Here is a 14,991-nt window from a genome sequence, read left to right as displayed (position 1 = left end):
TCATTCCCAGGACATGTGGGAGCTGGTGGGATTGTTTAAAATGCACGCGCTGTGGCAGATGCACAGACACGTCCCTCCGGATTTACAGAGTAATAAAGGAGCCAATATTTAAACAAAGCTTGCCTGTCTTCTGAAATGCACAGATGGAGTCATACGCAATGTATTCTGATCCTCAAAGCAGAAACGGTTAGTGTGAAAACTTAAGCAGGACGTGCAGATCTGGGGCGTGAGAACAGAAAGTGGGAAAGAAAGAACAATGAGAGGGATGCTCTGGGGGTCAGAGGGCGCCCATCTGTGGAACACTTACCCGGCTCGCGCTGCACAGAACCCTAGGTCCGTGGGAAGAGAGAACTGAGATTGGGGGGAGACTGGAAAGCGTGGGGGCAGGCGGTCTTTGCCCATTGCAGCTCCACATCTAACAGCCCTGTAAATCAACCACAAGGTAAGGCCACGTGTGCATAAACAGATAAAGCTGGATACAATAACCGCAAAAGTACACAAACAAACGCAACGATCATTATAATTATACAAAACAACCATACTGTAGATAAACAAGAGCAAAGCCACAGATGAACCTCACAAAATCAACAGACATACACAAAATCATTATTTTCAAAAGCAACTATTCAAACATATAACATAAAAGTATAACTGTATCATGATAATCTAAACCCAAGCTGTGTTGACCCAAACGGGATACTGAACCGTCTATTACTTTTGTTTTCTTTTTTTTCAATCGAAGGCGCTTTATATAAACATTATGGTGGCTAATAGGCAAATCCTGAGGATCTGGACGTTTACCTCTTCCACTTTAAGTTGTATAGAGCATTGTTTCACCATTTAAGGGGCAGGGCTTTCTGCCGTGGAGAATCACCAGCATGGTTGTCTGTTTGCTTGCTGCCACTCAGGGCTACTGGCAGCTGAGAGGTATCGGGTAAATTGCTTCATTTTTATTACAAATTGCATCATTAAACTATTGTTTCTTTCAAATTTTCTCAACATTATCAAAGCAGCAGTATGTTATGGTGTCAGCCATTAGATGATGCTCTGCTTTCATTTTGAGATTCCATTAAATTCCTCAAATTGAGGAGCAAATTTCAATTGGTACCTAATCATCGCTCTATTTATTTGGGTTGTGCGCCAGGGTGCCTACACACCGCACGACACAAAGATTGTTAAAAGTAACCTTGCATGTAATGTGAGGCATCATTTAGAACATTGGTAAATGTAGACTTTCACTGGAGAAAAACATTTTAGGATAATTGCCTTGCCAAAGAAATAGATGTGAAGCCTTTGATTCCCAATGAATCACGGCTCTGTTTAATAAAAACCAGGGTTGAAATATATAAATTGTCTAATGAGCAAAACTCTCATGTATGCACATTACTGAGTTCAAAATTTGTCCGCCACTTCCGACAACAAGCGAGGAGCTAGGTCTGCTCAAGGACTCAGCAGGCACTCTGTTGGAAGTCGCTTGAATGGGCAGTGATCTAAGCAGGAATGGCCGATGCAATGGTTTGAGTCTGGCTTGTTGAGACATTTCACATTATTGGAGTTTTTCTCAGCCATTGTGGTAGCCCTGCGGATCTGGACAGATAAAATTAGGGACAGGAGCATCATTTTTTTGGTCAGCCAGTATGTTTGTAGAGGATGCAGTAAACATCCACAGGGCGTTATGACCTATGGTTCTGTGGCTTCTACAAAAATTGGAATTGTCTGTTTTAATGCAATATGACATTTAGAGCAAGGCATGTACATAGTGCAAAAAAGTAACATGGCTTATGCTTTTTCATGTATCACAATGTGTGAAATCCACGACTTCTACTCGGTCAACCTAGAGATGAATACTGATTTCCCAGTAGATCTATGGAAGCTTGGCACCTCGTCCTACCAGATTTAATAGTAGCTTTATGAGTCCCTAGGCGAAGGGATCCCATGAGTCATTGTCTCATAATTTAGTGGTTTTTGCAGAGTAAATTAATTTCGTGAAATGTTTTCTTTGGGGGCTCTAGCACCTTTCATTAAGGGTGCTTAGAGGAAGGGGTTTGTTATTTTAAGTGTGATTACACCTTCCTGCAATAGCATTTTAGTCCGGGCAGGTGCCTAGACTCCCCATTTACCTGGACTGGTCCTCCGGCCAGTCAAGCCCCTTTTGAACCCAACCCACCTGCAACCTCCGCTCTCCTCTCTCCTCCTCCGCTGCTCTTCATACATCTGTGTTCGCTTACCGCCTCCCCACTTTTTCTTCTTTTGCAAACTTTCTGCTCATTTTTGCCACCTTTTTCCTGCTTACTTTGCCACCTCTTTCTGCATACTTTTTGCCATCTTTTTCCATTTATTTTTGCCATTTTCTGCTTACTTTGCAACATTTTTCTGCGTACTTTTGCCACCTCCTTCTGCATGTTTGTCACTTTTTCCGCCTACATTTGCCACCTTTTTCCTGCGTACTTTTGCCACCTTCTTCTGTGCACTTTTGCCACCGTATTCACTCTGTTGTTGCCGCCTCTCTCTTGACCACCTCTCGCCCCCTGCCCCCTCTGCCATTGACCAGTTTTGTCCCTCCCGTATCCCTGCTCTTTACCTGCTCTCCTGCATGTCTACCCGCCTCATCATTCCAACTCGGGATGTCCCACCCACCACACCCGTCCCATGACCTACTTAATAACGGCCGCTACATGACCCCATTCAGGAGGTGCACAGGCTCCCCACTTACCTAGGACTAGTCCTCTGACCTGTCAAGGCCCTTTTGGACCCAGCACTCCATTGTACCAGCAACCACTGCTCTCCTCTCTCCTCCTCCTCTCCTCTTCGCACCACTGTGCCCACTTACCGCCTCCCCACCTTTCCTCTTTTTGTCACCTTTTCTGCTTACTTTTGCCACATTTTTTTCTGCTTACTTTGCCACCTCTTTCTATGTACTTTTGCCACCTTTTCCCACATACTTTTGCCAAATTGTTCTGTCTACTTTGCCACCTTTTTCTGCTTACATTTCCCACCTCCTTCTTTGGACTTTTGCCCCCTTTTTCACTCTGTTGTTGTTGCCTCTCTCTAGACCCCCTCTCACCCCCAGGCCCCCACTACCATTCACCCGTTTGCCCCCTGCCATCTGCACCTTACCCGCTCTTCTGCGTGTCTTCCCACTTCTTCTTCCTGCCTCCGGAAGCCCCACCCACTGTGCCCATCCCACCTCCTAGGACCTACTTAATGGTGACCCCAGCGCGACTCCACAGTTGATGCGCCAGAAGCCCATTTGCACTTTTCCGTGCCTGGACCATGCCCAGCACCATGACCCATGGTCTTCCCACCCCTGGCAGATACACCAACACTGAACTCTACACTGGGTCTCCGGACGCTACAGCATATATTGCTACAGCGCCAACCCATGTTCCATGGTAGGGCCCTTCACCTGCACACACAGGCCCTTCACCTGTCACAGCACACACCCCAACTCACTGACCAGCCCCATCCTGAACCCAGCACAGACACCATCTGAACAAAAACACTAACTCACATGATCCCTTCTCACTACATGCTCACTATGCAAACACACCACAGAGATCTGGGACTTCATCTCCTCACTCACACCTGATGTCCTCTACCTCACATAGACCTTACTCAACCCCACTTCCACACCCGACACCACCCCTGTAATACCCGAAGGATACAAGATTACCCACATGACAGCTTAAACAACGCTGGCAGAGGGATCACCATCATACACAAGGAATCCATCAAATGCACCACCACAAATGACGAAATTTCACCTGCCATGGAACACATCAACTTCCGACTCCAAACAGACAACAAACCCCACCATCAGGGGCACCATCGCATAGCATCCTTCATGACCACGACCATCTTTCTGCAACTTCATCGCTGATTTCATCATCCCCCCTCACCATAGACTCCAACAACTACATTTTACTAGGTGACCTCAACTTCCATCTCAACGAACACAGGGGCATCAACACTACCAACATCCTCAACAGCATGAACAACATTGGACTCATCCAACTCATCCAAAACCCTGCACACCGCAGGTGACATGGTAGACCCCATCTTCACCTCAAGCGACCGCATTAGCTACAACCACACCACGGACCTTATTGGACCAACCACTCCATCTTCCACTTCAACATCACCACCGCCTCCAGTCTGCCCAATGCACCCCACCGCACCTGGAACAAAGTCTCAACGGACACATGGATCAACACCCTCAATACCATGCACCCCAGCTGCTAGAACAACCTAGGCCAGAACGTTAAAAACTTCAACACTTGGATCACCAACTGTACCAACAGCATCACTCTCATCAGCAACACCACCCACAGAAGGTCCACCAAGTAGGCTAGTTTGTATAGCTAAGACCTTAGAACCACCAAATGGCACTGTAAACAACTGGAAAGGAGATAGTGCGCCAGCAAGGACACGACTGACAAGACTGCCTTTAGACAGCTCGAAACCTATACCACAGACAGTTGAGAGAATCAAAGAAAAAAGCCATAGTCTCACATATCTAATTAAGCTCTGATAACAGCAAAGAACTCTTCAACATTGTTAAAAAATTCTCCAACTCCTCAGCTGCAACAAACTCTATTACCCCCTCTTAAAAAATATGCTACAACCTTGTAAACTGTTTCCATGACAAGCTCACCAACATCAACAGGAAATTCAAACCCCAGCGCACTGCCACTGACTTCTTCAATCAACACGTCACTGCTACTACTACACCACATCTTCACCTAGAAGAAGCCAGAATCAGCCATGTACTCAGAACTATAGTTAACACCTCAATTGCCACAGTCACCTTCCCTAAGGACAAGAAACACAAAAGTCAACACCCTACTAAAAAAACATCTGCAGACCCCAGTGAACTCAAGAACTACAGAGTGATCTCCCTGATCCCGCTCCTGGCCAACGTATTAGAAAAAGCAATGAACCAACAACTCTCCTCATATCTGGAATGGAACCTCCTACTCGAATCCACTCAATCCGGATTCCTCAGCAACCACAGCACTGAAACAGCCCTCATCGCGGATACCGACGTCATCCGAGCCCTACTCGACTGAGCAGACACTGCGGCTCTGATCCTCTTAGACCTTTTGGCAGCCTTAAATATGGTCTCCCAATACACACTCATCACAAGGGTACACAACATGGGCAACCAAGGAGCAGCTCTCAGATGGGTCGCTTCTTTCCTCAATGGAAGAATGCAAAAAGTTTGCCTACACCTCCGAACCCAAGGAAATGATCTGTGGAGGAGCCAATGATCCTTGCCCAGCCCCAACGTCTGCATCACTTACATGACACCTTTGGCCAGCATCATCAAAACCACAGACTCAGCCTCATATCCTATGCCGATGACACACAACTCATCTTCCACCACTCCAAAGACACAACCAACACCAAGATCAACTTCAATAACTGCATGATGGACTTCGGCAACTGGATGAAGGACAATTGCCTGAAGCTCAACACAGAGCTTCAGGCAGGTACTGCTTTTTGGAAACAAAAGCTCCCCATGAAATGCATCCTGGTGGCCCTCAGAACTCAGACCTACTCGCACCTGTACTGACCACGCTAGGAATCTAGACATCATTCTGGACAACAAGCTAACCGTGACAAATTAGGTCAACTCCGTCTTTTCCTCCTGCTTCTTCATCCTGCGCATGCTTTGTAAGATATTAAAATGTTTGCCCCTTACCTCAAGAAACACAAGCCCTCATCTCCAGCCGTCTGGACTACAGCAAAGCTGTCTATCCAGGAACTGCAGCTCACTTCCTCTAGTGACTACTGATTATTCAGAACATCGCAGTCAGACTTGTCCTGGGTCTCCCCAGATGAAACCACATCACCCACTACCTGAGGGAACTCCACTGGTTCCCTGTACAGAAAAGTTGCCAGTTCAAGCTCCTGAGCCACGCATTCAGGGCCCTACACAACTGCGACCCACCTACTTGAACCACTGCTTGGACTTCCATCAGCCCACCAGACACCTTCACTTCACTTCCCTTTTTCTAACACACACCCCCGCTTCCTACATAAAAGATGTGTAGGTCGTTCCTTCTCCCACATTACAGCGAAGGCATTTAACGAGCCACCCTTTCCTTTCCCGACCTCACATTCTGAAAACCTGGCTATTTAGCTAATCAACTGGGCCTTGCAGCACTTGGGTAGCCTCACAGGAGACACGGTGCTCTACAAATCTACTGATTGATTGATTGATTGATTGATTGAGTGATTGAGTCAAGTGCTAGGGCATGGTTTTCTGGTTTCCATATCAAGAAAACTGGGGTTGGCTGGGAAAGGAAATATAGGGAGTATGAGTTTACACAAGACATGCATAAGCCTTTGGTGATATTAAAGCAGGTAGCATTAGTTGGGAAATCCAAGAAATCTATACATCAACACTTGTAACATTACTTTTTAAGACATCATATTTGCTGGCCTTCTATTTGGCACTCCACATCAATGATCTGACTGCACCCATAAGAGCTGATCACATAGGCTGGTTGCATTTGGATGATATACTGGCAGGATGAGGGGCGACCATCCATCTTTGAGAGACTCTTGGCTAACTGACGTGCCTAGTAAAGGACCTTTCTGACTACCTAGCACTACATCCTAAACAGTTCACACAATGCACTCTTGCAATTTCAGAAAACCATCCATGTTGTCCTAGTATCAGTGTATAAGGCCACTCTTATAGTGTCTGGCATAGAAACTGCAACTTTCTCATCTCATTCCATCAAGATTGGGGTGGCCAAGTGAGTGGCAGGGGTACGCCCGGTGCCGAGTGTGGTTAACCAAAAAGAGAAGTGGAGATATGCTATGAACTAAATGTGCTCATGTTGGACCCAGCAGTATCTGGTTGGGTGAAGGATGACCCCTTTCAGGCAGAACTATCACTTCCATCAAGGGCTGGTGATTACACTTGCTGCTCTCTGGAGGATGAGGTGCCCGATCAGTACACAATGGTCATGTTCGTTCCCAGGTGATTTAGGCACAGCAACTGGTGCGCATAGGAATAAGTCACACCAGGCTTTTCAGATTTCAAACATGATGAATTGCAAATTTTGAATCTCACTGGTAAGGGAGCACAATGACCGTTGCTCCTCAAGTTCGGTTGCACAAGGCAATTCCGGTCACACACACAGTGAAAAGTTGCAATCCCGTACCTCTCTGGAAATGAGGCACAACGTCCTGTGCACGATGATACAGGCTCATGGTTACTGTTCAAACTTTAAGTTTAAAGTACATATCCATCAGGGGAGAAAATACCAGCTTTATGCGTTTTTCTTCATTGTCGTACTAGCAAGGGCATTAAAATACTGGTAATGCTGGTTAAAAAAAGGAAAGTGACAAACATAGCAATATCAGGAGTTGTGGCCTTTGGACCACTTTATTTCACTTTGCCTACCCGGGCAGAATTGTGATCCCAAACCGGCCCTGTTGAGGATTTATTTCCTACGTAGGCGCTAAGAGCCAAGCTTAACATTCAGACTTGACCCTTGGCCAGCTCTTGCCATGAATTCCCTTGTCCGCCCACCTCTACAAGTACCTCTCACTCATTGCTCATTTAAAGACTCCCTTCATATTTGTTTAAAAAAAAAAGGCAATCTCACTTGAATAAATCTCGCACAGAGGGGCGTAGGGTAGATATGGATGGTGCAGCAACAGACGCAGTGGCACTGGAGCACCATCGCACGAGAGGCCATTTTTTTCTTCAGCGCTACCGTTGCTACGCCACTGCTCCCACTTTTCCCCAGGAAAGACACAAATCCTCATTTAAAAATCTTTCCCGTCATTAATCTACACTACTTCCGTTCACATGTCTCCAGATTTCATCAATGAAATTCCTCTCTTCCCATATAAACCATATTTTCGGCTCTTGCACTCAGCGCCTACATCCCACACTCCCTCCCCCATTAATCAGAGCGATGTCTCGAAGCCTTACGCTCAGGAGGGATACAGTTGGTCCCTGGCGCGTGCGGCACCGGTTGCTGCTTTAGAGACATGCTGCCTGTCCCCGGCGCGTGCAGCTATCTGCAGCTGCTTCGGAGACCTGCTGTCCCTGGCGCGTGCAACTTCGCCTGCTGCTGAGGGGCATGCTGTCCCTGGCGCGTGCAGCTTCGGCTGCTGCTGAGGGACTGTGGGCCCTGACAGCCGCACTGAGAGTTCGTACTTCTAATGGGGGCGGTGCTGCAAAGAGAACAGCGTGAAGAGAAGAAATACAGCCCTCGGGCGCTCGCGACTGGCGCGTGCAGATAGCTCTGCTGTCCGGGTACTCCCATTGGCGGACCTTGCCGCAGGCAGAATAGGATATGGGATGTCATGAAACCAGGAGCAGGGGAGTGGCATCATCAGCCTCTGGCAGAATGCGATTCAAACAAGGAAACCTAATCACAAGGGAAACAACACAGGGACGCAGCTCCTCGACGTTTAGAAACGTACAGCTAACCTAATACGTAATACGTGATCTATTTTTTTTTTAAAGCAATGCAGATATTTACGGATCCCAGTAGCAGCCCCCCGCCATCTGCCCACCCCTTCAAATACATATTTACGCAACGACCATGGATGAAATAGTAAATGGCAAAGTACCTTTAGACTGAATTTCTACAAGCGATATTATTGTTGTTATGATTATCATTAAATAACTATGATTGTCATTTCCTGTTGATGTTAACGTTAATATCTTGTTCGTATTATTTGTAATGTTTTATTTCCAAACGTAAACCATGAACAGCTCTAGTATTCATAATTATAACGATGACGCCAATTACAATTGTATAGAAAATAATGGCAATGCAAACAATAATAATTAGTAGTTATTGTTATTATTGTAGTCAACTGTTCTTATCATTCATATATTGTTCGTGTTCTATGTATTATTGACAAATGTAAAATTTGAATAGCTATTTTATTCATAATATAATAATAATAACAACAATAATAATTTATTGTATTTGTTAAAAGTATTTATTAACTGGTTCACAGCTGTAAAGTGTTTGCAGGAATTACAGAACACGGCTTTGAAATTAAAATGCAGCATCCTATTATAAAACATTTTTTCTAGTTCGTCTGAGAGGCAAACCACAAAGATGGAACTGCGGATGCCATGTAGGGGGGCTCTGTGAAGGGGAGGGAGGGGCATGCCAATCTCAAATTCATCATGGCCAGCCTTGCAATCAGCGCAAGGCGGGTCCAGGCAACCAGAGAGCCACAGCATTTATTCACATAGTCTTCTTTTCCCCTTGGCAATCGTGAAGTTTTTCAGTTATATGAAAGCATTTCAAATTATTACCATGTAAGTATCAAACCCATTACCCATAACAAATGAACACCATACGATTACCAGAGGTCAGCATCGTCTAGCCTCTTCTTGTAACACCAAGGTTGCAACATGGTTCTTGCCCACCCGTCAACCCCCATCTCGAATGGCCAAGGAAATTGCCAGTTTGGGTCTGAGGAGATTAATAGTGTTGGAATTTACGAAAGACTATTGTCGCAAAGCTCAAGTAAGAAACATATTTAGGAATTCTTATTACGTTATCTCACTGTCAGAATTTATTAATTTGCCAATAAATGTAGAGCTTCATTTTGTTCCCTTGATCGGTGCCTGGAAGATTGTGAGGAGTCTTTTCGGCTTACCAGCACTCTATTGCTGTTGTTGACCTCCTAGCTTGGGGAGCAGTTGCGATCACTAACCTGTGGGCACCATGATCTTTTGGCTGGCAGATAACTTTCTCCGCAGGTGATGGATGGGTGATTATTAGGCAGAGCTCAATTATTACTATGTAGGGTATTGTATTGCAATTGCATTTATATTGCGCTTACTTCCCCATACAAGGCGTCAAAGCAGTAGAAGATGCTCAAATGGCAATTTATTCAAAATGGCATGAGTGTTTTTGATAATCAAACACTTTGCTAATTTTCATTTCCCTATTTAACGTGCACTATCATCAGTGTGAATCCAAATCCAACGGTTTGTAACTGCGTTTTAGGGATGGGGTTGCTTCATGACGTGTGTCATTCTAAAGGAAATACCGGGTAACTGGATCACATGCGACCAAAATATGCATTGGTCAATGGTTGCCTTGATAGACATTCCAGTTGAACACTCACAGATAGTCACTACTGATTCCATGAGCCTGCACACGAGTTCCTGGATATCACTCAAATGACTATGAAGAAAAGTTTGTTCTTGTACCATTGTGGAGCAGATGACTGGTACTTTATGGTGTGCATTGATTTCATTTATAGGACCCGGATCCCCCAGCATGCTCCCCGCCCGCCTACCTACCAATTAATCAGGACCTTGAGAAAGGGTGGGTGTAAAAGGCCATGTTTAATGACAACACTCATAAACATGACATACATGATTATTATACATTTATCAAATTATAAGCAACATTTATCATTTATTATTGCATCATCTTATCAACTTGTATTATGCATCATTCAAATTGTATTTGCTCATAACTTCTTCTTCTTTCCCCCAGCACCAAGGGGCCCTCTGGTTCGCATCTCCCCAGGTTGAGATGCCCACGCAAGGTGCAGCTCACCTGCGCCCCTGAGCGATGGGCCCCAGCCCTCGGGTCCTTGTCCGCCATTTTCAGGGCCCCACCTCTCGTCCACCAGGCTGCCTAGGAGGCTCGTACCTGTCACCCTAGCCTCCCCAGCCGGTGGCCTCCATCCCCCTGTGGAGAGCTTACCTTCTCTCCCCTCAGTGCTGGCATAGGGAGTGCGCAAGGCGGACTCCCGTCCATTTTGTAAGTCTATCACTGGTCCAATGTCTCTTTTCCGCAACGCACCCCTCCAAACTACTGCCTTAAAGGGACGGGTGGGCGGGAGTTTAAAATTTAGATATCCTAAACGCAAGGAGAGTGGGTCAAGCAGGGTGCAAGCCGGTCCGGTGCTGGCGAGGGAAGAGGCCAAGTTCTATGTGATCGTGACCTAAATAGGTCATGGCCTCTGCCCCCACGCCCCCACCGGACGTGCGTCACCCTCCCCTCCCCGGAAGTACTTCCCCCAGCCGGCCGCCCATAGGGCAGCCGGCCGGATACTTTAACCAATGGCGTGGCGAGGGCCGGGGGGCCGGGCCCTAAAGGCGGGCTCGTCTAGCCTCGCCCTTTGTATTATAGCTCAACCAGAAGAATTATGTTTTCTCAATCCATTTACAGTCAAATGTCCAAAAACTCCATATGCGTCAACTGGATCGATCAGAAACCATTTTGACTGGTCAAGTGGAATTTCCAACAGGAGGCACTGGTGCTAGGGCTGAAACAATGACTAGGTCTGACCTTTGGGACTAACCTGAATACCTTTTAATACATTGTTGTACATTGTTCTACATGGCCACCGATCCCAACTCATAAAACCTTGGTCTAGGGGTGCCAGATGTTCACTAAAGGCCGAATACATGACAGATGTCAATGGAAGTTAGTTCCACAGCATGTAAATTTAGCATTTGTGGTTATCCTGAACATCTAACGAAGATTCAGGCACTACTATCCTGCTGTGGGCAATCTCCTGGCCTTGGAAATGAACAACAAACAACTTTTCTATTCCCCGCTGCCCCCTCCATACTGCCTCATGTACAATACATTGAATTGTTCCTTTACCCAAAAAATATGTATAAAGATCCTTGCTCCATAGCTAAGTTCACACCATGGATGAACTAACACCAACAGAGTTTACACCATCAGAGAATAAGCAGCAACATCTGAAATCAGGTTGCCTGGTTGAGCAAATCACTTCTTTGATGATTGCTATAGAGTATTATTTTCTTATTTAGAGTGAAATAAATCACAAAGTATTTTTGGGAAACTAAAAGCATTATTTCTATTTTGGTGTGTAATTTTTAAAGCTGGAGTGATGATTTAAGTGGAAGGAATCCCATGAGGTTACATAAAAAATTAATAAAAGACATTTTGTTTAGGTGTGTCTGTATGGAGCAAAGAAAGCGTCACCCAGTCTTCCTTTTGCAGGATTTTCTCATTGTTGCTCATCACATAGCTCTCCTTTCCAAGCTATCTTCAACTTCAGCAGACGCTTCAACATATTTACTTGTTTTCAAACAGAAATACAGTACTAACAAATAGTGATATACCCATAGGAATGGTTGAGCTGAAACATTTGGTCTGATATTGTGGTAGGGGTACTGCAGCAGAGAAGAATTTACTCTAGGAATCCCGAGGGATGGTGAGAAGTCATAAAGACCCCCTGCCCAGAACACAAATCCAGTTTCTGTGTCTAGCTGGTCACGCACCAATGGAGGTCTGACCAGCATGGCCTGGAGCTGGGCACAGGTTATTTTTAAGCACTGCGAAGGCTACCTAGGCACCTAAAGAGTGTAGGCCACTATTAATATGACACATGAACATTCACTGTACTGGTGGTGGCGGTAGTAGTGGTGCCGCTGAGTAATTAGCTTGATCCTGTCCCTCAAAACAATGGGCACTAGACACCCAGTAGTGGTGAATGAGAAGTGAAACTGCAATACAGCACTGTGTATATATTGAATTCATGTCCATCGCTTTGGGTTCAATTAGCACGAGCTGGCTTCCTACAGAGCAGTGGACACAAGAACATAGGGGTCAGCTGCATTTTCAAAGGACATGTGCAAGTTCGAAGAGGATGACCTAGTTGTTAACACCCAGCAGATGGATCCAAGGTTGTACAGTACTATATGATCTGCATCGAGAACAGTGTTCTTCCAAGCACCTCGCCTGGGGAATCCTTTAACGCTTTCACTCTCAGCTCATTGGACATTATAAGGAGACAAGAGAAGTAAGGCACCTCTCAGGTGCTGCCCATCCCCACATCTGTTTTGCCTTCTCCGCCAGGATATATGCAGAGCATGAAGGATAAGCTGCGGCAGAGCAAGAGCTGAGGATTGGGAAGCACATTAGGGTGGTAATCCAACAGAAGCCTGTTTTCCTTCTCTTCGTATGTTTCTACATCCACAAACTGGCTGAATTTTGAGCAATCCAATTCTCATTATACAGGTCTCGAAGTGTCACAAGCAGGGTGGCATTCCCAGTTTTAAGTAGCATGTGCATGTCCTGGAGTATGCCAAAGCTGTCTGCATGAACAACATATAAACTATGTTGGCCTCTGCAGCAGACATTACAGTAGAGGTAGCTAAAGAAGCAGCTCCACCCTGTTTCTGAGGAACATCGGAGGATAACTGTACAGGCACTCATAGGACCCAGATTGGACTATGCTAATGCTTTGTATCTGGGTCTGCCGGAATATCTCTTACAGCGCATGCAGGTGACCCAGAACGCTGCAGCACGAGCGATTTTTGGCCTGCATCGCCGTACTAGTGCCTCTAACCTGCTCCAATCCCTCCATTGGCTTCCCATACGGAAGAGGATAATGTTCAAAGCCATGACTCTAGCCCACAAAGCCCTGCATGCCACTGGTGCAAAATACCTCCAGAAGAGGCTGGACTTTTACCGGCCAACACGATCTTTAAGATCGGAGTCACTGGCACTTGCTGTGGTGCCACGTATAAAGAGGGCCCGACTGGGCGGTTGGTCCTTCAGATTCCTGGCCCCTCAGCTATGGAACTCCTTACCGCTGTCCCTGCGGGCCACATCTAATCTGCTTGCCTTTAGGAAGGGTCTAAAGACTTGGTTGTTTTCTGGTTAGTGCGCTTCCTCTTTTTAGCCTCTGTTTTCTCTACTGTTATGTTTTTCAGTCTTCTTCTGGGTCTGGAGCACAAAGCGCCGGGACACTCCTTTGGAGTAGCCGTTGCGCTATACAAGACTCATATATAACATAACATATAACATAACATAACACCCAATGCGGTTGATAAAAAGGCTCTAGAATAGGCTCATACAGACATGTACACTGTGGAGTTGGTGCTGGAGATCAAAGTGATTTGTTTTCGAAGCTGCTCAGTCACTCAACAAAGTATTACACTCTTTTCCCGAGTTCAGCAGAAGTGAAGAATATATTCTAATCTATTTTGGAAAGAACAAACAGGCAGCCTGGGTACTCAAGGGGGTTCTGAGAGTCTGCCCTTTCTGCAGGGTCTTCAGCAGCAGCACACTACCAATAGGGGCTTGGAAGGCTGATGGAAATCGTAGACCTGCCCTATGGCTTTGGTGGCCTAGGAAACATTTCTTGTGCTCCGTGGTGTTCCGCAGCACCCGGAAGCCAACCACCACATCAACCATCCTCTAGCTCATCAGGGCCTTTTTTAAACCATCAGATCATTTTTCAGCCTATCTCAAAGTAAAATGAGGTTTCTGCCCAATCAGTATATCTTATATGGTGAAAAGACCGGATTCTACCTAGGGCAGGGTAGATAGAGATGCCTGGATATTCCAGTAGAAGATGATATTCATTCCTACTTGGCTTTCACTAAAGCAGGCTATGTTTCTATGCCTTTCTGCCACAGACTGGACAGTAGCACTTGGGGAGGAAATCTTCTGCCAAAGACATAAATCCTTTGCAGAGATTTTCAAACTGTGGGGCGCGCCCCCCTGGGGGGCCGTGGCAGTGTTCCCTGGGGGGCATGAATGCCTCAGTAAGAAGTTGTAAATGAAAATAGCCTGGAAGCACGAATTTGTTGATTTACTGCGTTTCCAAGCTGTCTCCATTTACAAACAGCAGCTAAAGTGCAAGGCAGGGGCAAAGACACGATTAAAAAGAACAACATTTCTTTAACTATTTTGTTCTGTTTTTTCACTTGCAGGTAGCTGCAGATAAAATAACACACATCTGAAATGAAAAATAATTAATACTTATGAGACCTCTATTTGTTAATGCAATCATTGCAGAGGTCTGTGTGAGGTCAGTCACAGAATTGAATCCTGGTGGGCACAGTAAGGAAAAGAGAATGTATGTGTGTGTATATATGGTGTTACAGGTCCCCTCCTCTAACATAAAGAAAGCACTGTGAATGTGAATATGTAGATCATTATTTTAAAACTGTATATACAGTATAAGATATGATGCTGCAGAATGGTT

This window comes from Lissotriton vulgaris, chromosome 5 (genome assembly GCF_964263255.1).
Source record: "Lissotriton vulgaris chromosome 5, aLisVul1.2, whole genome shotgun sequence".
In the NCBI taxonomy this organism is placed as follows: Eukaryota; Metazoa; Chordata; class Amphibia; order Caudata; family Salamandridae; genus Lissotriton; species Lissotriton vulgaris.
This window is presented reverse-complemented; position numbering follows the sequence as displayed.